The sequence below is a fragment of the Callorhinchus milii genome, unplaced genomic scaffold (assembly GCF_018977255.1).
Source record: "Callorhinchus milii isolate IMCB2004 unplaced genomic scaffold, IMCB_Cmil_1.0 Scaffold6, whole genome shotgun sequence".
Taxonomy (NCBI): Eukaryota; Metazoa; Chordata; class Chondrichthyes; order Chimaeriformes; family Callorhinchidae; genus Callorhinchus; species Callorhinchus milii.
In genome coordinates this window covers 7,239,980-7,265,864 of record NW_024704747.1, presented here as the reverse complement: position 1 = coordinate 7,265,864, position 25,885 = coordinate 7,239,980, and the positions used below count along the sequence as shown (strand labels likewise).

Genomic DNA, 25,885 nt, shown 5'->3' with positions numbered 1-25,885 from the left:
AACCACATGGAATATGTGGGAGAGGAAGTACAATGCTTTAAAGCAATGTACGGTATTTACAATGGTTTACCAGTTTCTCTATAACTCATGTAGATATATCGTATGATATAGGTGCTATATATTATATTGTTATATTATGTATATTATATATTATTATATTATTATACTTTTATTATATTATTATTATTTACAGTTTCTCTGAAACTCATGTAAATGTATCAGCGGGGAGTTAGTACTGGTGCTTAAAATGCATGACCCATCCAACCCATCCACCTGCTTTTATCTGCTCTTTGCTCACCTTCTGTGATGGGTCACAGCAACAATTGTATAAAACTACACGACATAATTTCTCAATTGAATACAAACCTTCCAACAAAAAGAATCTGGTGCTCGTGTTTGTGGCCTAAATCAAATCCTTGCTGAAATGATAGAGGAGGGGCAAAAATGCTGATGTATCCAATTTAACTCACTCAAGAGTTCTATCCATGTCACTTCCTGAATTATTTTTCCTAACTCACTGAATCTCAGTTCTATCCTCCAAGTATTCTCTATTACACCCAGGAGTGTTTTGTGGGTTGCAATAACTTCTTCAGGCTTTCCAACGCTGCAATTACTGATAAAACAAACATTTAAAAACATATTCAAGTATAAATTTCTCTTGATAATGTTTGCTATGAATAACTTTCAAAAACAGCACAGAACAGGTTCACTACCTTATATCCATATGTGAAAGTTGATCTATAAACTGTACATCTAATTTGCAATCCTTCATAAGAAATATGTGGCAGTCCTTATTAGTTTATATTCAGGACCTGAACTCAACAGTGCAAATTGTATTTCCAATAGCAGTGTTAGATGGAGGAAACATTGTTATAGTATCTATAAAACATGTGAACCGTCATCCTTAACAAGCTCCTGAAATAAAATCCAGTCGTTAATTTTGCAGCTCGCAGCAAAGTTAGAAAAATAGCCACGCATCGGCTCATTTACCCAAACAGCGCAACAGTTGTTAAAATAGAAAACTGACACATGGAGAGTCTACTTATAAACACATATAGACAAGTTGCTATTACTGTGACTTTGAGAAGCTTGTCATTGGAAAATACAAATTCAACAGCAGCTCTTTTTATCAAGCAAAGGCTACACTGTATCACCTGCAAACGATCCCATCCAAACACGAGAGGAAAATATCAGTTAAATATTCCACAGGCGCCTTAATGTTATTGCATTGATCTGGTAATTGAGAAGATAAATCCCTCCATAATAATAATAATAATAATCCTTGCATTTGATGCTGGATTTCCTTGAATCCAAGATCAAGGGAATTCGCTCCGCGGTCACTTCCCCTCCAACATCCACCAACCCCCCACACCCTCACTCCCACACTCCGACTCCTACCCATCCTCCCCTACTCACTTTTGTACCCGTTTCCCCACCCTCTGTCACCAAACTCATCCTATCCCTAAAACCAACCACCTGCTCCCTTGACCCCATCCCCACTCCACTCCTTATCTCCCAGCTCCACTTTCTTGCCCCACATATCACCGACATCATCAACCTGTCCCTCTCCTCTGGCTCTGTCCCCATTCCCTTAAAAACTGCCATCATCACTCCCACCCTGAAAAAACCCTCCCTTGATGCGTCGCAGCTATCAAGCTACCGGCCCATCTCCAACCTCCCCTTTCTCTCCAAGGTCCTGGAAAGAGTTGTCGCCTCCCAACTGCGCTCTTTCCTTTCCACCCATTCACTTTTCGAACCCCTTCAGTCAGGTTTCCGTGCTGCCCATAGCACAGAAACTGCCCTGGTCAAGGTCACCAATGATATCCTGACCATCTGTGACCAGGGCTCCCTCTGTCTCCTCGTCCTCCTCGACCTATCGGCAGCATTCGATACGGTCGACCACGCTATCCTACTCCACCGCTTGTCCTCCCACCTCAACCTTCAAGGCACTGTCCTTGAGTGGTTTAGGTCGTACCTTTCTCACCGTCTTCACTTTGTCTCGACGAATGGCTTCTCCTCCACCCCCCGTACTGTCTCATGTGGTGTCCCTCAGGGCTCTGTCCTCGGTCCCCTCCTCTTCACCCTCTATATGCTCCCCCTTGGTGACATCATCCGCAGACATGGAGTTAACTTCCACATGTATGCGGATGACACCCAACTCTACCTTTCCTCCTCTACTCTCAACTCCACGACCACCGATGTCCTGACAGCTGCCTGTCCGACATCGAGTCCTGGACGAGAGACAACTTTCTTCAGCTCAACGTGCGAAAAACCGAGGCCCTCCTGATTGGCTCACGTCAGCGCCTCCGCACCTCAGGCGCCGACACCATCAGCATCCAAGGCTGCACTCTCCACCTCTCAAAGCCAGTCAGGAACCTCGGCGTTTTGTTCGACCCTGAGCTGTCCTTTTTCCCTCACATCCGCACCACAACTGGCACCGCCTTCCATCACCTCCGGAACATCGCCAGACTACGGCATTACCTCACCCCTCACGCTGCTGAAACCCTGGTCCACGCCTTTGTCACCTCAAGGCTGGACTATGGGAACTCTCTCCTCGCCGGCCTTCCCGCCACCTCCCTCCACAAGCTGCAGGTCATTCAGAACTCTGCAGCTCGTGTACTGTCCCGCACCAGGCTTCGCGACCACATCACACCCACCCTCGCTCGCCTCCACTGGCTCCCCATCCCCCAGAGGATTGATTTCAAGATCCTCATCCTCACCTACAAGGCCATTCACGGCCTCGCTCCCTCCTACCTCTCCGACCAACTATCACCCTACCTACCTGCCCGTACCCTCCGTTCCTCCGGCTCCGGTCTGCTCCACGTCCCCCGCCCCAACCGCCCTACCATCGGTGGTCGGGCCTTCAGCCTCTCAGCCCCCAGGCTCTGGAACTCTATCCCCCAGTGCCTTCGCCTTGCTTCCTCCCTCTCCTCCTTCAAGGCCGGTCTCAAAACCTTTCTCTTTGACCGAGCCTTCAGCTCCCCTCTCGACTCTCTTCCCCCTCCTCGCTCCCTTCCCTCCCCTCACCCTGACCATTTCCCCCCTGCTCGGGTCATGACCCAACTGTGCAGCGCCTTGGGTCGTCTTCCTGACGTGAAAGGCGCTTTATAAATGGAATCTTGTTGTTGTTGTTGTTGTTGTATGCATTGGAATATGATATCTGGCTCGTCCTTTGACACAATGAGAGCTTGGATAAACACTAGTGAGAGCTTGCATAAACACTAGTGACCAGTAAAATGAGTTGGTATAGCTTTTGGAAGAGCAGAACTACTCTAGGTGGAGCCAGTTCAATCATTGGTGGCATTGTTGAATGAGAGAGAAATTGAAGAATAACATGGTTCTGTGGCTCCAACAACAACAAATTACATCCCAAGATGCTGGATAGTCAGGGATTTGGACCCGAGCAGGGGATTGGGATTAGGGAGGGTGGCGGGCAGATAGGGTAGGAGGGTGGCCAAAGGTGCAGAGGAAGAGGAGGGTCTTGAGGCATGGCTTGAAGGAGGCAAGGGAGGAAGCGAGGCAAAGGGAATGTGGGATGGAGTTCCAGAGAGTTGGGGCAGAGAGGCTGAAGGCTTGACAGCTGGGCGGGGATCACAATTTCCCTGTTTCAAGCAAAAAAAAATCTAACGTACAGAAAGAAGCAAATAAAGAATTTACTGAATAAATCCAATTTATTTTTATTTATTGAAAACTGGGCTTACCTTGTTGGCTTTACTTTGAAGATCTATTCCTCAATTTCTTCAAACCAAACTTAATAATTTGGAATTATTCCTATATTTCTTTCCTATGTTTTCTCTTCCCCCTAGTTGCTCTTCTACATAATCCTCTCATCAGTTGATAACTCGAGGTAGTTCAAGACATAGAAATCTGTGATTAAATCGCTAACATGCATACTTGAAAAATACGGGAAGGGATCCATCTCAAGTCAGATTTTCCCTCTTATTCCTCGATGACATAGGCAAAGTAATTGATCTCCTAAATCCTAGGAGAATTAAAGTGGGAATATTTAATTAGCACATTATGGCATGCTCTGTATTTGAACATCTGCATACCTGGGAAAGAGTTCCAAATGACAGCACTCTTTGGAAAACAGCTTACCGCTGGCATCTTGCAATGATGTTTTGGACCAATACATATTATCGAGATGCAGCTGCTCAAATCTTATCAGCATTAATACAGATACCAGCCCGGCAATTCATGTCCACCAGTATCAAACGTGCAATTGATATCAAGAAGTCCTGAAAAATGAGGACAAAATTGTATTATTGTACATACAATGTAAGAACTAATATGTATTTGTAAACATAAACAGATATAGGCAAAAACGTATTGAATCCTTCATCTGAATTACTATCCTAGTAACCTGGTACATGTTCTCAGATATCAGGATTGTACCAGGTTAACAGATGTTCTGTATGCTAGCCTTAATTTTACATATATACAGCTGTCATGGGGGTGGGGGTAGAAGAGGGAAAATGTGTTTTATCAATGAAAATTGAACTACAAATGAAAATTGTCCATCAATCGTCCGTCAATGAAAAACTGCTTGAAATCATTTATTCCCGTCCCTCAGCAATTGTTGTAAATCATTTGATCCTTTGCTCAAGTGAAGATTACTTTGAAAATAGTATTTGGGCAGGGAATGGGGAAATTGGTTTAAATTGTACAAGAATGTCTTATTACTTCAGTGAACCACGTTTGCACATATTTTTATTCTGCATCTCAAAAAGAGTCTTATGTTTGCATTTGAAAATAGGATATGTTTGCAAATGCAACATTGTATGATGTTGAAGATCTCGGCAAGCAAAATTGTATTAGATAGTGGATGTCACAAACCTTTCAAATCAAAACACCTTGTTTATCTTCTCAAAAGAGCTGATTTGTATCCAGCGACACCCTGTTGGAAAGTACATATGAATGGATGTTCGGTGAGAATAGGATCAGGATTGGTTTTGATGTCAACACTATCCCCTCAGGAATAGCTTACTGACAATTCATTGCTCGAATCACACAGAAGCAATAGCCACTTGGAAGAGGCCCCTGGAACTGGTTTGATCTCATGGAATGAGACCTCACTATGAACTAGAAACTTCAGGAGAGGACAGAAGAAAATTGGACTTCCACATAAAAAGAAACATGTCCAGGAGAAGACGCTGGCGAAATCATCTTAACTTGGATCTCACTGTGCTTTGGTTGTGAATAGCTCTTTTGTTATTTATGCTTCATTTGTTAAGCACTCAGTGCTCTAAACTTTTAATATTTCAGTGCACCTTCTACAAGTCAAAAAAAGCAAATAAATTTTTATACCTCTGGCTACTAAAAGCGACTGTGCTTAAGAGCTTGCTCTAAGTATGGATTTTTTAAATAGATTTTTGTGCCACTAAACTTAAGAGTAAGCAAATTGTTTTCCCATACAACTCAATGGAATCTTCTGGAATTACCTAATGACATTTATTCTTCATGATAGAACACACTACATAATTTTGGGGTTACTGTTATGTAGGCATTACAAATTAAAAGAGATCATTTGAACCTCTTAATGGAGAAAAACTAAGAACTGCGGAGGAGCAAAGGAATTTGGGTGCCAACGTACACAAATCACTAAGAACTAGTTCGCAAGTACAAAAAATAGTCAAAAGGCTAATCTGGCCTTTATCTCAAGGGGGCTGAAATATAAAGGAGAGGAAATTATGCTTCAGCTGTGTAGAGCCTTGGTAAGATCCCATCTGGAAGACTGCATTCAGTTTTGGGTACTGCACCTCAGGAAAGATATATTGGCCCTGGAGGGGGTGCAGCGCATATTTACCAAAATACCAGAGTTTAAAGGATTAATTTACGAGGACAGGTTGCATAAATTTAGTTTGTATTCCCTGGAAATTAGGAGGTTATGGGGTGCTCTGATTGAGGTATTTAAAATGATAAAGGGATTCGATAGAATAGCTACAGAACAACTATTTCCTCTGCTGGGGAATCCAAAACCAGGGGCATAATCGTATAATCGGTTCCAGGCCATTTAGAAGTGAAATCAGGAAGATTTTTTTCTCACAAAGGGTGGGAGAAATTTGGAAGTCTCTCCCCTAAAAAGCTGTGAAAGCTGGATCTATTCAAATTTTCAAGACTAAAGTGAATATATTTTCATTAGGTAAAAGTATCAAGGGATATGGGGCAAAGGCAAGTATTTGGAGTTGAAGTACAATTCAGCCACAAATTAATAAAATGGTAGAACAGGCTCGAGGGACTGAATGGCCTACTCCTGTTCCATTGTTTATATGGAAGACTGGTAACATGAATTCTTATTAACACTTCTTCTACTGGAAAACTACTATCTTTACCCATATCTTTGTAAGTAATTCAAATTGCATGATGAAAGCAAGATTGTGCTTGTGTGCACACGACATCAACAACAAATTACACTTGTTTAGTGCCCTTCACGTCGGAAAAATGTCCAGGGCGCTGGACAATCAGGGGTTTTGGACCCGAGCCGGGAGTTGGGGTCAGAAGGGGAGAAGAGCAGGGGGGGGGTGGCGTTTCGAGGGTGGCCAAAGGCACGATTGAAGAGGAAGGTCTTCAGACAGGGCTTGAAGGAGGCAAGAGAGGGGGGGTGAGGCGGAGGGATTGTGGGATAGAGTTCCCGAGTGTGGGGGCAGAGATGTTGAATGCCTGACCACAAAGATTAAGGTGATTTCAAAGGTTTAAAGAAAAGAAAATTCAAATATTAGAATCATTAATTAGAATTAAATTCTTATGAATTTTCTGAGGGAAGTGATATCAGATTTTAGAGCCTATCCTCTACTGTCTAATCCACCGCCAACCAAAAGTGGTGGAAAATATTTATTTTAGTAGATAAATATTCCATGAAAAAGAGAGAAATGTTTGAAAGGAGTACAATATTGTTAGAAACAAGCCAAGGAAAGCTAGACCCCGAATACAACTTCTCAAGATCACAAGTGCTCCAATAACCAAAAGGAGCCAAGATTAGAGGAAGAGGCAATTGCCAAGATCCTCATTTTGGACATAATTGCGGCCTGGATAAGACACAGGGTTTTGGCAAAGGTTTATCCCCAACAAAACACCTGAAGGCATGACATAAAATAACAGCAGATTATTGTCCCTATTATGCTTTGTCTTGTTTGTTCAAACGATCATACGTTGGGAAACAGGAGATAGTCTAGACAGTGTTATTACAAAAGTGCTCACAGGGCCAATGAACGTGGTGGCATCCAACTTTTCCAAACCAGACTTTTGGTTTCTTATTCTCAGGCAATTGAACCTAACTTTTATACGTTTATGAAAATCTGAACCTTAACAGTGTTCTATTTTTTGTCTTCTAACATTAGGTGGCACTAAACTTAATACAGTACTGTGTTCTGAATCTTCCTTTCTAGGCATGTTAGCTTTGAAATCTTTAGTGATTTTTTCTTCTTAAATCCAGTCTTAAGAGAAAATTCTGCACATTCTGAAATGTATATATTTAGTTCGGGTGAAATTTCTCCCCACACCACTCCCCCTTTCCTGTAAATGTATACAGTAGTAAGGGAAGCAGAATATCAATCAACAGATTTCCTTTAAGCAATGTGTAAACAATGTATAAATCAAACCCAGGTTTGATTCCCGGCCGGGCAAAAACTTAAGGCAAGTTTCCTTACTCCACAAGCCTCTGTTTACCTAGCAGTAAGTAGGAACCTGGTTGTTAGTTGATAAGTGGATTGCTTTCGGGGGGTAATTCCTTTTTGAAAAGGAAAAGGGTCACTGAATCCACGGCTGTTTATGGGACACTGTTTTGCGCAATTAGCTGCCACGTTTTGCCCACAAAATACACAGTCAATCCACTTTATATTCTGGGAAGCGCTTTGAGATGTCTCAATGATGTGATAAGGCGCTATATTAATTATTATAAACAATTTGCTTTGAATGTGAAGCATGTCTAGTTGGCAACATCAGACAGAAATTAGGCTCCAACATTTTCAGTTAAGTTCTCTAATGCTGGGCAACAGAAACTTTTGGATCCTCTGGAAAGATGGTCTGATATGCACTATATCTCCTCAGCCTCTTTTTCTTGGTGACATAAGGAACGTCAGCTTGGACAGCACTTGCTTCTAACATCCTCTGTGTGGCTACTTTGAGGGAGCCTATAATTCAGGTGTTCAATGTCTTTCCTTGTTCATAACACAGTTGAACTAAGACCTGATTCTATTTCAAGAACTCAGTTAGAATAGCTGGATGATGAAAGGGATAAGTTATTTCAAAGCAGAAATACAACACTGTTCCTATAAGAAATACACCTAATACTTTTACTGAAGAATTCCCAACTGTCCTCTATAATTTATCGGTATTTAATGGCTTTGATGAATTAATCTGTTAATAAATATTTCAAAAAGATAATATATTTCCCCCAAATTACAGTTGCAATAAAAACCTCTCCAGCTGACTGCAACAGTAAAGATTTCTGACATCGAGAGATACTTAGAAGCGCAGTGTTTATTGGCTTTGCAACAAATGAATGAAAAACTATGTCACGATTCTTTCTTCGAACCATGAAATGTCATAATAATCAGGTTAGAGAAAATTTGGTTTATCAGAGTTTTAACACATTCACCCAATCGCTCGGAAAATGCTATAAATATTCTAAAGGCAGAGACGGTGTGACGATTACATGTGCAAAATCACTCTGAGCCAATATTGTACACAATACACTTGAAATATTATTGAAAATGATAGATAGGCCAATTGTCTCGCACAGCAGTGAGGGGTGGCAAGCAGTAGAGAGCAGCAGTGAACAACAAACAGGAGTTGACAGAGCAATAGATATGATTCCTCAGCACGTCAATCACAGGGCTCTTCAAAGCACACAAAACCCTTCATTTGCAGAAACATATGATCTTCAGGTCAATCATTTGCAAAATTGTGCTATCAAGAACCAATTGCAGATGAAGCTTTCATACTAGATAGTCTCTTTAAAAACATTCTGACGTGCATCTTGACTAGGTTCCATGATGTGAATCTGGAATACACTAAGTGCAGTATCCAATCCACGGTGATGTTAAAAGGGAATATCTACCTTCCTCACAAACACTTTTGCTTTACAAACACCTAATCTCTTCAGAGTCTTCACATGCTCCGCTCTATTACCCTGATACCACAGCTGGGATTTTCCATTTGGCTTTAGGATCTGATACATTTCAGCTTCCATAGCAATGTGAGTGTAAACAACAACAACAACTTACATTTGTATAGCCCTTTTCACATCAAGAGGATGTCCCAAAGCACTGGACAGTTATGGATTTGGACCCGAGTAGGGAGTTGGGATCTGGGGTTTGGGGGCAGGGAAGGTAGGGGTAGGAGGGTGACCGAAGACATGGTTGAAGAGGAGAGTCTTGAGACGGGCCTTGAAGGAGGCAAGGGAGGATGGGAGGCATTGGGACTGCAAAGATGGAATGAAATGAAAGGAAATTAAATTTGAAAGAATAATATTTTTTTCTCTTTCAGGGGTATCTGCTGCTTAATTCTATGACTCTGTTTCTGTTATTGCTTAATCGTTCGGGTCATTTCCGAAACTTAAGGTAATTTTACATTCTTATTTTTCTGCCGGTATTACAGGTACTTAACCAAACTCTGTTATCAAACTCTGTTTAAGTGCTCTGGGACTCTACCCTGCGTGAGGAACGCTATATAAATGTAAGTTGTTATCATTCAGCATAGGGAATGCAATAGGTTAAAACCCATGCATTTGATGTACTGCATCCCAATAGAGTTTAACATACAGACATCCATACAAACATCCATACACACACACACATACATACACACACACACATACATACATACATACATACAGAAATATACACACTGTAAAGGAGTGCATATTAGAATCTTATCACTCACTCAATAAAACATAGTTTTGTATTATACCGACATAATGCAAAACAATCTAATCTCCTACTATGGTTTCTTGGTAAGAAAAATAAAAAGGTGATTCCTTCCAGAAAGACATCAAGCTGATCTGTGGGTACTTTGCTCCAAAGTAAATTCTAAAGGGAATCTTTATTAAGGAATTCAGTAAAAAAAATGTAAATATGGGCATCGATTGAGGACAGGATTGAGTTTCAATGTGATAAACTCCAGGCAAAAACGGTTTTGATGTAGAATTTTGACCTTATCTGGCGCATCAATAAGATTTGTAAATGTAGGCATGACCTTATGTCTGAAAGTCATGGTAGGTGGCTGGGGGGGTGGAGTGATCCTTGATGATGAATTGATTATCTGAATGAGTAATAATAACAATCCTTGCATTTGATATAACGCCTTATCACGTCTTTGAGATATCTCATAGCGTTTCAATGAAGCGGTAGCCTTGAATTTCCCAAAGAAACGTCATTCACATTGTTCAGTTGGGGTTGTAGAACACAAAGCATCAATTTTGCAGCATGTAAAGTCTTTCAATTTCAAATACATTTCTGAAATGTTTTGACAATTGCACATCTTTTTTGATATACAGTACTTCGATTTGGCAAATGCACAACTAATTTGCCGTGAAATGATGTGCTTGGATCAGGATTATGCTTGCATTAGGACTTTTACAGAATAGGGAATGCAAAAGAGTGGGGACGGAAAATTAATCACTGGATTAGATCAGATATGGATTTATTTGACCTTTACTGCATTACATGTTTCATAGGAATATCCTCCAAAGAAATATTAAAATGGATTATACAGACTTTCAGATTTCTATTGTTTGGATAAAATATATTCAGGTCAGAGGAAGAGCTAGATTGTGTTTAAATAAGAATACAGATGTACGATTTCCATGTGCTAAACACAAACATGCACTAAACTCGGTTGTTTGTCTGAATCAGTTGGGAACACTCTCACCTCTGAATCAGAAGGGTGGTGGGTTCATGCCCCCGTGCCAGTCTACATAATCTAACATGACACTGCAATACAGTGCTAGGAGTGCATTGTCAGAGGTGCTATCCTTCAGACAAGACGATAAACTGAGGTCAAGTCTGCCTGTTCAAGGGCACAATTTGAAAGGAGAAAAGGAATTACTCCAGGTTTCTGAGACAACAATCCCCCAAAGAAAAAAATGGTCCTTCACTTCATGGCTGTTCGTGGGACATTGCTGTGTGCCAATTGGTTGCCGTTTTTGCCTCCAATTACACAGGATTTTACTCAGCCCCAGCCAGGAACAAGGCTGATGCTGTGATGGCAGCTTGGTAGGGTGAATATTCTGGAAGAAGGAGTTCAAATGGCCCAAAGGCCTTCTTCATTCAAACCTCTCACGATGTTGTAACTGAAGCTTAAAAGAATTCCACGCCTCCTCATTTAGCACTGAACAGGCGGAATCGACTTACAGCAGCAGTTTGAACAAAAGTGAAAAGCTGGGTAATCGCAGCAACAAACTGAGAAGTATAATGTATTTAAAATGAAATGCTTCACTTCAGTCCACTGAGGGCCAGCGGACTTCTTAATTGAGCTGTTTATGTAAATCAAGCTACTATCAAATGCTACTTATTTCATGCAATGTCTTATACTATTTCTAACGTAGTTGCTGATACAATGGAGATGGAATGATACCTGATGGCATCCTATTTATTGCCAAGAGGTAACCAATATTGTACCCGTGAGTACCAAGTCCCAAATAAATAATATGTCAGACATAAGTGTCTCCACATAAAATTATATTCATTGATAATTGTACTGCAGCTCACCAGGAAACTCAGTGGTATAAATGCATAAATCAACTTGTCCCATCAAGAAAAAATAAAGAGTTTTGAGTTGTTAATTTCTTGAGGAATACCCACCAAATCTCAGATATCCCCCCTCCCCCACAAGCAATGCATCTTAGGCAATTGTTTAATATATTCTTGCTTGTATAGGTGTGATTCTAACAACCGTTGTGGCCTGTGTGCAGGTGATGCTAGATTTTGAGCCAGAAGAACATCAAGTTAAGAAGTCCACTGGCCCTCAGTGAATTGAAGCAAAGCGTTTCATTAAATACCGTTAAGATTTGTGGCTTGTTGCTGTGATTCACCCAGCTTTCCACTTGCGTTCAAAGTGCTGCTGAAGCTACGCTGAAAATAATTCTGCACTTAGCAGGCCACTGATCTAGAGTGCATGTGTCGAGTAATGAGTGACTAATTGAATCTTCACATGCCAAAGGCAATTCTTCAGCGCTGACTATGGCTCAGCGGGACAAGGGTTGCTAATGGATGAGAAAGAAAAGAGCTGACAAACCAATGTGGCCCGCAGGCTGACGGCTCAACAACACTCGGAGTATCAGCAAAAATATTGACGGCAAAATATTGCCTTGCAAGCCAACATGTCGAGAAGCTTGGCTTCTCTTAATTGTATCACGTTGCACTTCTTTAGAATAACAGTATGGTTAATATCTTTTTTAAATTTAATTCAGAATTAGATATCTTGATGATCATTGGAAATGCGCTCAGATCCACGCAGCACTAAATGTATTATAAGAGAAAGAACACTATAGGAGTATTTATTTATAAACAACATTTACAGCATTTGTTCCTGTATATAACCTAGCCAATCTCAGCCTGTCCGTTATTTTTGAGACACACACACACATGCTTCCTCAGTAAGTAGGTTATTAGTCAATTGGCGGATCGCTTTCTGTGGGTAGTAATCCCTTCCCCCCAAAAAAATGTTCACTCAATCCACTGTGGGACACTGCTGTGCACAATTGACTACCATGTTTGCTCACAAAATACACAGTCAGTTCACTTTGCAGTATATTTTGTGAAGTGCTTTGAGATGTCTCAATGAAGTGATAAGGTGCTATATCAAATGCAAGGATTATTATTACATATATTTTGAGGTGGGCAATACTAAGATCATAACCAATTTCAAACCCTTTCAAATAGGGAGAAATAGCAGGAGAAAACACACTTAATAATAATAATCCTTGCATTTGATATAGCGCTTTTCACGTCGGGAGGACGTCCCAAAGCGCTTCACAGAACACACTGTAAAGTGAATTGACTGTATATTTGTGGGCGAACGCGGCAGCCAATTGCGCACAGCAATATCCCACAAATAGTCGTAGATTGAAAATGACCAATTTAGTATTGTTTTTGGTTTTTGGAGGGATTATTATTAGGCGTGTGGATTAAGGAAACCTTCCCAAGGTTTCGCCCTGCCTGGAATTGAACTCAGGTCTCTCGCTTGCAAAGCGAGTGCTCTAACCACTGAGCTACAGGACTCCACTGCACTTGGCCTAATGCAGAGAAATATTGTTACTCTTTCATGAGTATTTCATAAACTGATCAGAAAATATACCACAGAAACATTTGTAGACTTTTAAAGATTAAAGAAAGAGCAAAAGAGAAAATTTAAAATATAACATTATTAGTACGACAAAGGGGGTTGTTACCATTTTAGTTTCCAAAGTGCCCCATTTTCCCCAGAATTACTGTATCCCATATGTAAATGTTGTAATGTATGGCTGATCTAATTGAACTGACTTAAATCTGGTCGCCTATGGATTCTACAGTATTTTTTGCACATTCATTAGTCCAGCACATTGTAAGTGTCCAAGGTGGGTATGTTCAACAACAACAACAACAACAAGATTCCATTTATAGAGCGCCTTTCACATCGGGAGGACGTCCCAAGGCGCTGTACAGTTGGGTCAGGACCCGAGCGGGGGGAAATGGTCAGGGTGAGGGGAGGGAAGGGAGGGAGCGAGGAGGGGGAAGAGAGTCGAGAGGGGAGCTGAAGGCACGGTCAAAGAGAAAGGTTTTGAGACCGGCCTTGAAGGAGGAAAGGGAGGAAGCAAGGCGAAGGCACTGGGGGATGGAGTTCCAGAGCCTGGGGGCTGAGAGGCTGAAGGCCCGACCACCGATGGTAGGGCGGTTGGGGCGGGGGACGTGGAGCAGACCAGAGCCAGAGGAACGGAGGGTACGGGCAGGTAGGTAGGGGGATAGTAGGTTGGAGAGGTAGGAGGGAGCAAGGCCGTGGATGGCCTTGTAGGTGAGGATGAGGATCTTGAAATCAATCCTCTGGGGGATGGGGAGCCAGTGGAGGCGAGCGAGGGTGGGAGTGATGTGGTCCCGAAGCCTGGTGCGGGACAGTACACGAGCTGCAGAGTTCTGAATGACCTGCAGCTTGTGGAAGGAGGTGCCGGGAAGGCCGGCGAGGATCTCCATCTGGAAGATGGAGATATTCAAATTCAAGGCGAATGCCACTGTTCTACTCTTCCCCTCATCTGTGAGTTGATCATAACATCTACATAGGGCAGTGGTGCCCCACCATTTTTCATTTAACAGTTTGTCAATTTATCTCCATAGTTACAAGTCCCTCTATTTAAAAATGTTTCTTAGATTTCATGCAGCAATTTATCACATTGTTGAGACATCTCAAAGCACCTCCCAAGATTTTAAAATGACAACTTGCCTTAAAATAGTGCTCTTCATGCAGGATAGTGACTTGGAGTGTCGCCAAGCATTGAGTGCATTTTACGCATGTAGTGACTGTATTTTGAGGACAAACACGGCAGTAAATTTGCACAGAGGATGTCACATAAATGGCCATAAAGTGAATGACCAGGTTTATCTGGGGGATTGTCAGCCAGGACACCCTTCTTTTTGAGTAGTGCCATGGGATCTTTAACATCCACCAGACAGGGATACAGAACCTCAGTTTGTTGGCTCATACTCAGTCCTAGAATACATGTAACTTCTCTCTGGCTCTTACACAAATAAGCAGTGTGTGAAAGTCAACAGCATTGCATGTATTTGAATACTGCAAGGCAGATGTTATGCCTGTGATTAAAAATATGAAAATGTGAGGGAAAAGAGAAAATTAAGGTATTAAGATACTGAGCACCAGGTCAGTCCCAGAGATCTTGATGGCCTCCTATATGATACATTTTCTAAAATGTTTTAAGCACACATTGGCAAAGGAATTTCAGATTTTGGGGAAAAATGATTTAGTATTGATAAACTGAACTGAACTAAACTGTCTGGCTGCTCTGGTCAATAACTAGTATTTGGTCAAAGTCACTCTGATCCATCTAAAACCATTGTAAGTTTGGAGTGGAAGATAAATCAAGGTGTTTCGCTATAATTTCTAGAGAGTTGCTTTGATTTGCCAAAGTCTTCGGATTGAGCTTTCAGTTGATTCTATTTTATGTGACTTTCTTGAAAACAATACGATTCTGCAATTAGCATAAAGATGATCAATATTAATGCACTAATATCAATGAATAAAAACGGAAGTTGCAGGGAACAGCAGGTCAGGCAGCATCTATGGAGACATGAAAGTGAGTTAATGTTTCAGGTCGATAACCTTTTGTCAGAACTGTCTGTCATCAAAATATTAATAATACCTCGATTCACTGATAGAGGTTTATTAGAAAGCCTTAAACCCAAATATTAATCTATTGAATGTTATAATCCGACAGGTGATTACATTTACGAATATCTGAAAGGATCATCACAAATTGGGTTTTGCGTATTCACAAAAAATGCTGATTTATAAAATAAGGAGCATAGAATGCATGGTTAGATTATCCAATTACTAGCTGACTCAGTTCAAGTCCATCAAGAAAATCCACAATAGAATTTGTCAGAACTTAAATTATACCCAGCGCATCAATAGACCTTGCAGTCCCATCACCGTTTGTTGTACCGCACTGTAACAGTACCATACTTGATCATAATTTAATCGCTCACCACAGAAAGATAAATCTTCTTAAAGCAAATTCCACAGGAGTCATAACGGTGATATTAAAAAAAGAGTTTTATCTATAACAGCTTTTTTTCAATATCTCAACCTTGCCTTGCAATGGCAAAGGAAACTTTAGACCCTTGAAATAAGAATTCTGATATTTTATTAATTGCAGGCTTTAAATCGAAAAAAAATCTGTTCATTCATACTTTCAAATGCTAGACAGATATATTAATCACTGAAAAGGCCATTTGAAAGTCAGAGCAGCCTTTAGTTTCAGTCTTATCCCAAATGACCCAACACCTGAAAATATTACCAAACACCTTCATTATCTGGAACAAATCCTCTGCTGAATCATTAATATTACATAAAAGTATACATTGTGAGCATGAGAAACATCCTATGTTCTTCACCTCTACATTTGAGTCCTTCATGCCCCAGTGAACTTTCAGAGCTATTGCTAAGTGTTCTCACACAAGGACAAAAAGCCATCCAGGACAAAATCCATTCCACTTGGGATTCAAAGCTTGTTCCACCATGGAGTCGATTGTGAATTAATTTTAACACAGATTTTGCAGAGTAAATGGAGAAACTATTTCAAACTGATAATAAAAATAAGGCAGGGCAATTTATTTTCCTTGTCATGTATCTCTCTGATGTAATGCTGCACTGGTGATTATAACATCTTCTATCTCAGGTGAAGAGTTTTAATCTGTAATCTATAAAATAATTTTCAAAGATAAATTCCTTCAGTACCCAAAATCGGTAAGTAATTTGGTATCATCAGAGCCTTTTCAACATTAAGTTAGTTTGTGACTATATTAGTCAGTGGAACTTATGCTTTGTTGTATAACTAAGAAATTGTGATATGTTCACCATCTGACAAAAGCCAACCTTATTTATTTAGGATTTATTAATTCTAAAAGCAACTTCAGGAAATATTCCATCCAAATCCGAAATTATTTGGGAGTTTGTATTATTGACAGATAATTGCTTGGTTAAGTCCTTCTGACATCTGACATTCCTTCTGAGCTTTCTTAGAACACCAAGTCCTTTTTTGTTTTTTAAATACTTTTTATTCTTTCCAAAGTAGTACCAATCTGCAAAACAAGATAACTTTCAGAAACTATCGGGTCGAAATTCCACTTAGTTTTAGATTTACACTATTACCAAAATATTCCATTGTTAAATTTTTAAATACACTCTTAAAAATTTTTTTCCAAGTTGTTTCAAGAATTACTGAATACAGGCTTCAAAGTTAACCACTGAATTCAACAATTTGCCAAATTCTGTACATTCTGAAATTCTACGCAATAGGCCCAGATGAAATTTCTACCCACATATTGTCAGTAAAAATGTTTACGCAGTAAAGGATAAGGTGATGCTGATTGTAATGTTAGACATAGAACTGAGTTACATCGATATAAATATTCATCTAAAGATGTTAAGATGGTAGGGTTTTCATGCCAATATGATCCTGGTATTATTGCCCAAAAAATATCACCACCTGCTCTAAAGCCATGATCAGCCTTTGATCCACTAGGGAATCAAAGCTTGGCTCACGTGTGGAGTCCATTGTTGGATTAATCTTAACATAGACTTTACAAAGCAAAATGGAGAGCATATTTCAGGCTGATGATATAAAATAAGGCTGGAAGATTTATTTTCCAATAACATGCCCCATTAGATCTTCAGCTGGAATTAAAGTTAAAGTGTCATGAACTTGGATTGTTATTAAACTCAGAGATGCTGAAAGATTTACAGATATTGGATATCAGCTAGAAAATGATGCCACTGCTCTCAGAATTGAAAACAAAAGTAATCATTCTTGTGGAAACTTAAAAAAAACAATAAAAACGATTGTGCTGGAAAACTATTTAGCTTTGGTGGAATACCATACATTTCTGAATTTTAAAATATAACCCCACATTCTTTCAGACTTACTGTCTTTTATGAATTTCTTTCTCAGAGACTTAATGCTCTAACCACCTCACTACAGGAGTCCTGTAGCTCAGTAGTTAGAGCACTCGCCTCGCAAGTGAGATACGTGGGTTTAATTCCCAGCAGGGCGAAACCTTGGGCAATTTTCCTTACTCCACATGCCTGATAATAATCCCTCAAGAAAAAAACAATAATAAATTGGTCACTCAATCCACGACTGTTTGTGGGACACTGCTGTGCGTCAATTCACTTTACAGTCTATTCTGTGAAGCCCTTTGAGACGTCTAGAAGACGTGAAAAGCGCTATATCAAATGCAAAGGTTATTATTATTTTTATTAATGCGCAATGATGATTGTCCAAAGTTTCCTTAGTAAAAGTATTCTAACGTGTTGGCCGACAATGTGCTAACTAACTAACTAACTAACTAACTAACTAACTAACTAACTGACTGACTGACTGACTGACTAACTGTGTGGTCACTCCAGAATGGGCAGTGTGTTGGATCTGAGAATGGTGCGGAGCTTGAGCTCAGTATAAGAACTGTCCAAACTCCAGGGGGATCTTTACACTTTGGAAATCACCAAGGAGAACAAATGAATCCTGAGAAGCAGCCACACGACAGGCTCAAGGCTGTTGTGGAGAAGCCCTGTGGCTGTTGACTGCAGAGTCTGAGAGACAGAGTCCATATCGATTAGTACTTGAGCATGGTGAGTGAGAGTGAGTTGTATGGGGGAGTTTCAAGACACTGATATCAAACGTTCTGCATCTATCCAGACTGCTAGAAGTAACAAGGCTTGCAGGTCCCTTATGAATACTGGAAACCACTGAGCATTCCCTCTCCCCTCATGTCAATAAGCTGCTTGATTTATTTATAAAGTCAGTCTCCAGACGTGTTCTGCATCTATCCGGCTTAGACAGTTTCCTGTTGTATTCTGGTCCAGTATTTTATTGAGTTGTCCTGGTTACATCCACAGCTGGCAAAAGAAAATAGAAAATGACAACATCCATATGTATTCAGGGGATCATAAATTGAGCAGAACTTAATCAAATCACTTTTATTCAGAAAAATACTTAAAATTAGATGCAAAATTGTTGGCTTGTTTATTGAAACTAAAAAGGGACTTTAGTTTCTCATCAATTTATTTCTCTCTGCAGCGGTCGTGGAAATAGAGTAGCCAATAATGCTGAAGACTAAATGTCAAGAATGTTATAGAATTCTGAGGGTATAAGCCTCTATAGTAGTCCACTATAGTAGTCCAATGAGAACTATAAACCCTTCTTATTTTCCTCTTAAAGTCTTTAGCTGCTGCAAGCTCTACCTAATGAAAGGTCTAGCAATCCATATTTTTTTATCCTAAATTGCACTGCAGCTCAATCTAATTGTTTTGAAATTGTTATTGTAGAAATCCAGGGTAATGGCAGGTGATGGGATGTAGAGACTGTGTAACCTTTAAAAACCTCCAATAATAAACACTTAAGTGAAATTTCTGTGACTTTGTGCTTTTAATGTTGACAACCCACAGGCCACCTGTCATAACGCAATGCAATTCTGTATCGGTTGGTTGTTGAATACTCAATTTGGATTAATTGGACAATTGACGAAGAGCCAATGAGAGAAGTATAAAGGAACACTGGGAGTGGACAAAGGGTGTGTGATGTAGAGTGGTGCTTTATTTGAGAGTTTAGAAAGAAAAATAAAGAAGATACCAACTCACCTGTGACTTGGATTGAGTTATATTTCAGTGATGACTGTTTAGACCGTTATTTTTTCTTTAGTAGTTAAGATGCATAATCCAAAATGTGATGTTGGGACAGGTGTTACTCCTAGATTCTAAGCAAACTCCCCACAGTTCCCAATAGTCCAGTCCTACTAAAACCCAACTGCCCCAGTAATGCTAGAATTCACATTGCGCATTCATACAAACTCTTGAATAAACTCTTTTACTCAATTTAAACCAGTTGATCATCACTAAATCATCTTGAGCAATCAAATGTCAGACTGCTGCTGAAATAGCTAAATACAATATCCTAAGTATATCGCGAGAGCAGGTTTGAAGAAGGATAACCGATTACGGTATAAATTGATACGTTCTATATCTGCTGATATGAAATGGTTCAATATATCCATTTATTTTTTTCAAAATATTTTTTGAAAAGCAGCAATGTATATTCCATCAAGAAATATGGATATAATTACAGTATATCCTTCATACAGTAGTCTATCCAATTGCTCCCACGTATAAACATGGCCCTCCAAAATTCTTACATAGAGCACATTCTATTTGAAAGCATGGCTATAATCTTATAGCCAAAGCTCGAGTTGGGTTCATTTATCTGGTCGATCATATTCTTTCATGGAAAGTTCTAGGAACTTATTAGCAATAAAAACAGTCCAGGTAGCTAGTTACTGAATAACATAATGCAAGGAAAGATCAGAAAACTAAATCAATTACACCATGGAAAAGAGCTGCAGTTGCACATCATACAATGTGAAAGTCGTACTGGCTTGATCTGCAGTTATCTTTCTAGCTCAGCTATTTTGTAACTTGTCAACAGTCTAAATTGAAGCCACAGCTGAACAACTGGCCTTAAACTTGGACTGATCTTCCATTGGCAAGCAATGATATATCGTCACCAAGATCTGCCCATTTAATTCCAACCCTTTCAACAACTTTTCTGCCTCTGAATGCCTACAGCCCTGTAGGACTATAGGGCTAAACTTTGTCTGCTGTACCTCTACTGCATTTAATGATACAAAATCTCAAATCAGATGGTTCACAAATGTTCGCTTATTTTTACCCTGCTATCCTTTGTAGTGTACAATGCCAGGGAATGGGGTGGGGGGGGTAAGGAAATATTAATACATTGTCTAATGTAACAATAGGTTTTTGATGATTTTATTCTATTTGGGAATTGCATGAATCCCTGCTTTTATTTTAAAATAAATTTATAATGTTCCCTTAATCCAGTGGTTTTAGCGAAGTTTGAAAAAATCAGGGTCCACTTCCCCAAGGCAGAAAGATGCTAATGCAAAAATATTCACACTCATTAAATTATTCAATTAGGATCTAACTTAAAATACTAAAATATGGTTTGCACCGAGAATAAAATGAAACTTACTTTTTGGTAGTGGACCTTGCAGTTCTTTTACAGGCTTCAAGTGTATTATTGATATTATAACAGTCCGCAACAGAAGGTTATGGTGCATCATTAATATGACTGCAAAATACGATCACTACATGCTACACTAAATCCTGTGAAGCTCTTCGAGACATTCTCCGGATGTGAAAGGCACCATGACAAATTGAAGGATGATTATTATATTATTCATTTAATGCTTTGAACATTGATGCCATTTTAATGGATTGGCCGTTTAGAAGTTGCAATTCAGCAGGTGTTGAGGACATAATCTCACTCTTAGAAATTGACGTTAAAAATCTTAAATTAGGACTTCAAGGATATACCATGATATGGCCTTAGACAATCTTCTATATGAGTTCTAAGTCTCGACATGGGGCTTGAGCTGACAAACTTCTGACTGAATCCAATGTGCTGGCCTCAACCACCCTTCGCAGTAATATGTTCCAGGCATGAATTAGTTATGTTGTTGTTAGTCGATTAGCAAATTGTTTTTCCGGAGGTAATAATCCCTTCAAAAAAATTAAAATAACAATAGTAATTTGGTCAATCAATCCATGACTATTTATGGGACACTGCTATGTGCAATTCGCTGCCGTGTTTTGCCCACAAAATATACAGTCAATTAAGAACATAAGAGCATAAGAAATGCTAGGCGAAAAAAGATCAAGGTCCATCTAGTTTGCGTTCCACCTTCCTGCCAATCGGATGCACGTATGTCCCGAACTATCCATGTACGATATTCCATAATGTTATTTCCTAAATAATAAGAACATAAGAAAATAATTCACTTCACAGGATATTCTGTGAAGCACTTTGAAACATCTCAAAGGAGTGATAAGATATTTATCTGTGGTATAGCAAGCACCTGCAAAAACTAATAAAATACAATTGCTGGCAAATTCAGTGAAGAAATAACATAACCACAAGTATAATACTACTTGAGTTTGAACATCCTGGCGGGTGAATTTTTTTCACCAAATTTGATAGACTAGCTCAATTCATCCCGTCTAATAAACATCAGTAACTCAGTCTTGCAAAGTGATTTGTAAATCAATGAATTATGTGCTGCCTATACATATTCCAGATTGCTTGCTGAACTGTTTTCTTCTCTGCAGCAGGTATTTCTCAGTATTGGTAACACTGGATATATTTGATTATTTTCTAATTAACTGAAATTAATAGAAAATATTTCCATATTTCTGTTAGACTATATGCAATGGATTCAGTTTATTGGAGGTTTCCAATGTGGGTCACCAAAAAACTAAAATTGCATGCTCTTAGTATGTAACCTGGAGTGATAAGATGGAAGCCTTCTACATCTAAAGCAGCTTCAATCCAACAGATGTGGGACAACAACAACAAATTACACTTGTATAGCATCCTTTACATCAGAAAGACGTCCCAGGGAGCACAGTCTGGGGTTTTTGGACCCAAGCTGGGAATTAGGGTCAGGAGGAGTGGAGGGCAGGGGGGATGGGGTGGGAGGGTGGCCAAAGACACGGTCGAAGAGGAAGGTCTTCAGATAAGACTTGAAGGAGGCAAGAGTGGGGGTGAGGTGAAGGGATTGTGGGTTAGAGTTCCAGAGTTTGGGGGCAGAGATGCTGAATGCCTGACCGCCAATAGTGGGGCAGGAAGTGTGGGGTACCTGGAGCAGGTGGGTGTCTGTTGAGTGGAGGGAGTGGACAGGTTGATATGGGGGTATGAGGTCAGAGAGGTCGGGGGGGAGCAAGACCATGGAGGGCTTTGAAAGTACGAACAAGGGTTTTGTACTCGATTCTCTGAGGATTGGGGAGCCAGTGAAGCTGGGCAAGAACAGGGGTGTTTGGTTCGCGGAGCCTGGTGCAGGAGAGGACATGAGCTGCAGAATTCTGAATAATCTGCAGCTTGTGGAGGGAAGGGTTGGAAAATCCAGTGAGCTGGTAGTTAGTGCAGTCAAAAGAAAAAAAGTTCCTAAATTGGCAATTAGACTTAGAGCTCAAGAATGACTGGTACCAACGGCGGGGAAAAATGAAAGTTTCACATTGGTTCACAAGTAGCTGCTCATCTCATATTAAATAGAGAAATATCTCTTTTAATTATCGATTTGATGCATTGAATTTTAATTGTTCAGGAATTAAAGAACTGCAATGATTACTATCAAATACCTTTTTGTTGATCTGGAGGAACAGCAAGGTGGATAATTGCACTGCAGACTCAGGTGGTTAATGGTACAGTTTAAAGTGGAGCTAATTTATCAACGTGTTTATGCATAGATCAAAACTATAGGCTTCTGGTTCAGAGAAGTGAAGGGCATGGAACATTAGGATTTTACGCTCGGATTATGGAACCATTGAGCCATTCTCAACTATAGTGGCCAGGGATTTATAGTAGTTCTTAAAAACACTCCTGTTTCAGAGTTCACAATGATTTTTGCTTGCAATCTCAAATGTTATTGCACACTTGTAGAAAAGGCGTGAATACCATTATTCACATCAGGGAAGGTGTAATGATTACAAGTTGTTGGATTGCAAGGTATATCTCAAATGATTTCCTTTGAGTCTTCCACACTGGTCACGCTCCAGCACACAAAGCAAATGAACTTGCTGGTCAAATGTCCTGGGCTTGTTTACAAAGAGCAACTGATTCGTAACCTCTCTTTTCCTGTCACATCAAAAGTAAAGGGTTTCAGGCCATATTGGAGATTGCATTAAATGCTAACCGTGCAACATATAAATTTCCGATCAATACAACTGGATGAATGCTCTTGTCTAGTGTTCCATTTCCTACTTGTTAAAATGCTGAACTGTAATTTGTCAGATGCACACGATTGGTACCTTAACCCACCTGTACTAAACTTAGCTTCTCTTTATCACAAATTATAGCGATTCCATATGGGCAGTAAACACAAGAGATCACACCAGGAAATGTGGTGTATATTCAGAATCTACCCCAGTCCCCTGCTCTCCTAATCAATTACACTAAATGAGCTGGGAAGTTAAATCCTTTCAAATACATCTTTAGATCAGCATGTGTGATGGCAGTGACACAATTACACCATGCGCGAAAAGGCAGCGAATGAATTCTGGAAGCACTCAAGCAGCAGATCAAAGCTTTCAGTTGCCATAGATTTTATGGCAATATTGAAACCCAACTGCCTTAATAAGGGTTCAAATGAAAATACTATGATTCCATCAATCTTTTATAATATCCTAACCTAAAAGGATCATTCCATCCAATCACAGATGAGACCTTTTCAATTTTGAAATAAAAATGAAAATAAAAATTCAGGAGTGTTACTCTTGATGTATCAATATCACAAATTTTAAAGACCTCACATACACCACATACTGATTTGTCAATCAATCCATAATAATGACTAATACAGCAAAGACTGTGGACTGAGAAACTATACTCTAAAAGTGCAGGGGTTTGGAGGGGGGAGAGAGGAAAATGTTCAGTCCCAAATCTATCATTAAGGTATTTAAGGGAACATTTTACTTACAGTTTCTGCCTTTGTAATAATTCTCACATATCACATACTGCATCCCCTAAAGCATTATATTTCCAGGTAATCGCTCTGGACGCTACCCCGAGTGAAAGGCGCTATATAAATGCAAGTTGTTGTTTCATGCCTTTGTATAATAATCCGAGTAAACCATCAGGTGGGTGAGTTGGGCATTTGGCGTAATGGTGAAAACCTGGCTTTTAGTTCCAGTGGATCAGGATATCTCTTTGTTAAAACTCACTCAGAGAGTCCATGGGTAATACAATTTCCAGTTGGCTTCAGCTCAACAACGATTGTACGTACCGTATGTCTCAAATGCACTTCCCTGCTCTTTCTCTCTTTGAGAAAATCAGTACAAACCAAACAAAATTTGATAGTGATCCATTTCAAGCACTCTTATTAAATTCCGATTAGCTGCGATTTCTTACCCAGGGTGTCACCCATACTTGGTAGTTCACACAGTTCCACAGCTGTCTTTGGGCAATGATTTGAAAACTCTTATGATTTCCAGGTAATTGCTGCAATGTTTTTTTCAGAGAAAATATTATAAGGTGGAAAAAGCCAACTGCTTCTATCTGCTCCATGGTTTTACCTTATGCCTCAGGGATCAATTAAGTACAGAAATTAATCCTTCATTTAATTGAATGAAAGCTGCAATTAATCATGTTAGTTACACCCAGCTAACCGGGTAACTTTCTAATCTCTGCTGCCCTTCTAATGATACATTTACAGGGTGTTCCGGCAACATACTGTTTCTTAAAATCAGAAGGTAATCATACATGCCTCAAAATAAAGCAGTCGCTCTCTGTAACTTTTTAAGATCTATAAAGGAAAGATTTACGAATGCTTGTTTTTAAAAAAAAACATTGATCAAACATTCTGGGTTAAGCCAAGATGATGTGTGTTATTTTGTTTATTGCACACCTTCCAAGACAAGAGTGTCATATTAGAAGAATATGACAATTCATTTCATGTTACACTCATTTACTGATGTCACTGCAAATAAACATAATATTTGTTTCTATTTGCCTTCAAAGCCCTCTAAATGCTTGCTCCTTCCTACCTCTGTGACCCGTAACTCCACCTGTCCTGTCCACTCCCTACTCTCAGCAGGCTTCTTCAAGGCACGTCTCAAGACCCTCCTCTTCAACCATGCCTTCAGCCACCCTCCTACCCCTACCGTCCCTGCCCTCCACGCCCTAATCCCAACCCCCTGCTCGGGTTCAAAAAACCCTGACTGTCCAGCACTTTGGGACTTCCTCCCGATGTGAAAGGCGCTATACAAATGTAATTTGTTGTTTCAATTTTAAAGCAAAGCCTATGGGGTTTCAGAGAATCAATAATTTACCCCATAACAGCATTTTTGAAACAATGATTTATACAGTATTATATTCTTACCAGCTGGGAAAACAGGGAAAGGTACTACGGACCATTAAGGTTGCCTTCCCTATCACGCAGTGTGAGCTGAAAGAGCAGGGAATGGGAAAGTGGAAAGAGGGTTTTCTTCTTTAACACAGTCACTTTAAGATGTCCTCCTGATGTGAAAGGCACTATATAAATGCAATATATTATAATATAAAATCTTAAATGGATATTAGTCAATTGAGAAAAATAGTTTTTGTTTGAAGGCA

General features: G+C 39.8%; 1 long non-coding RNA gene across 1 annotated transcript in view; it reads left to right on the top strand.

Moving 5' to 3' along the window:
• LOC121849410 overlaps window positions 1-25,885 on the top strand; it is a 41,204-nt gene that overhangs the window by 5,263 nt on the left and 10,056 nt on the right. The window contains exon 2 of the long non-coding RNA XR_006085215.1: window positions 9,487-9,560. This is a non-coding gene — a long non-coding RNA (uncharacterized LOC121849410). The remainder of the gene's footprint in view (window positions 1-9,486; window positions 9,561-25,885) is intronic.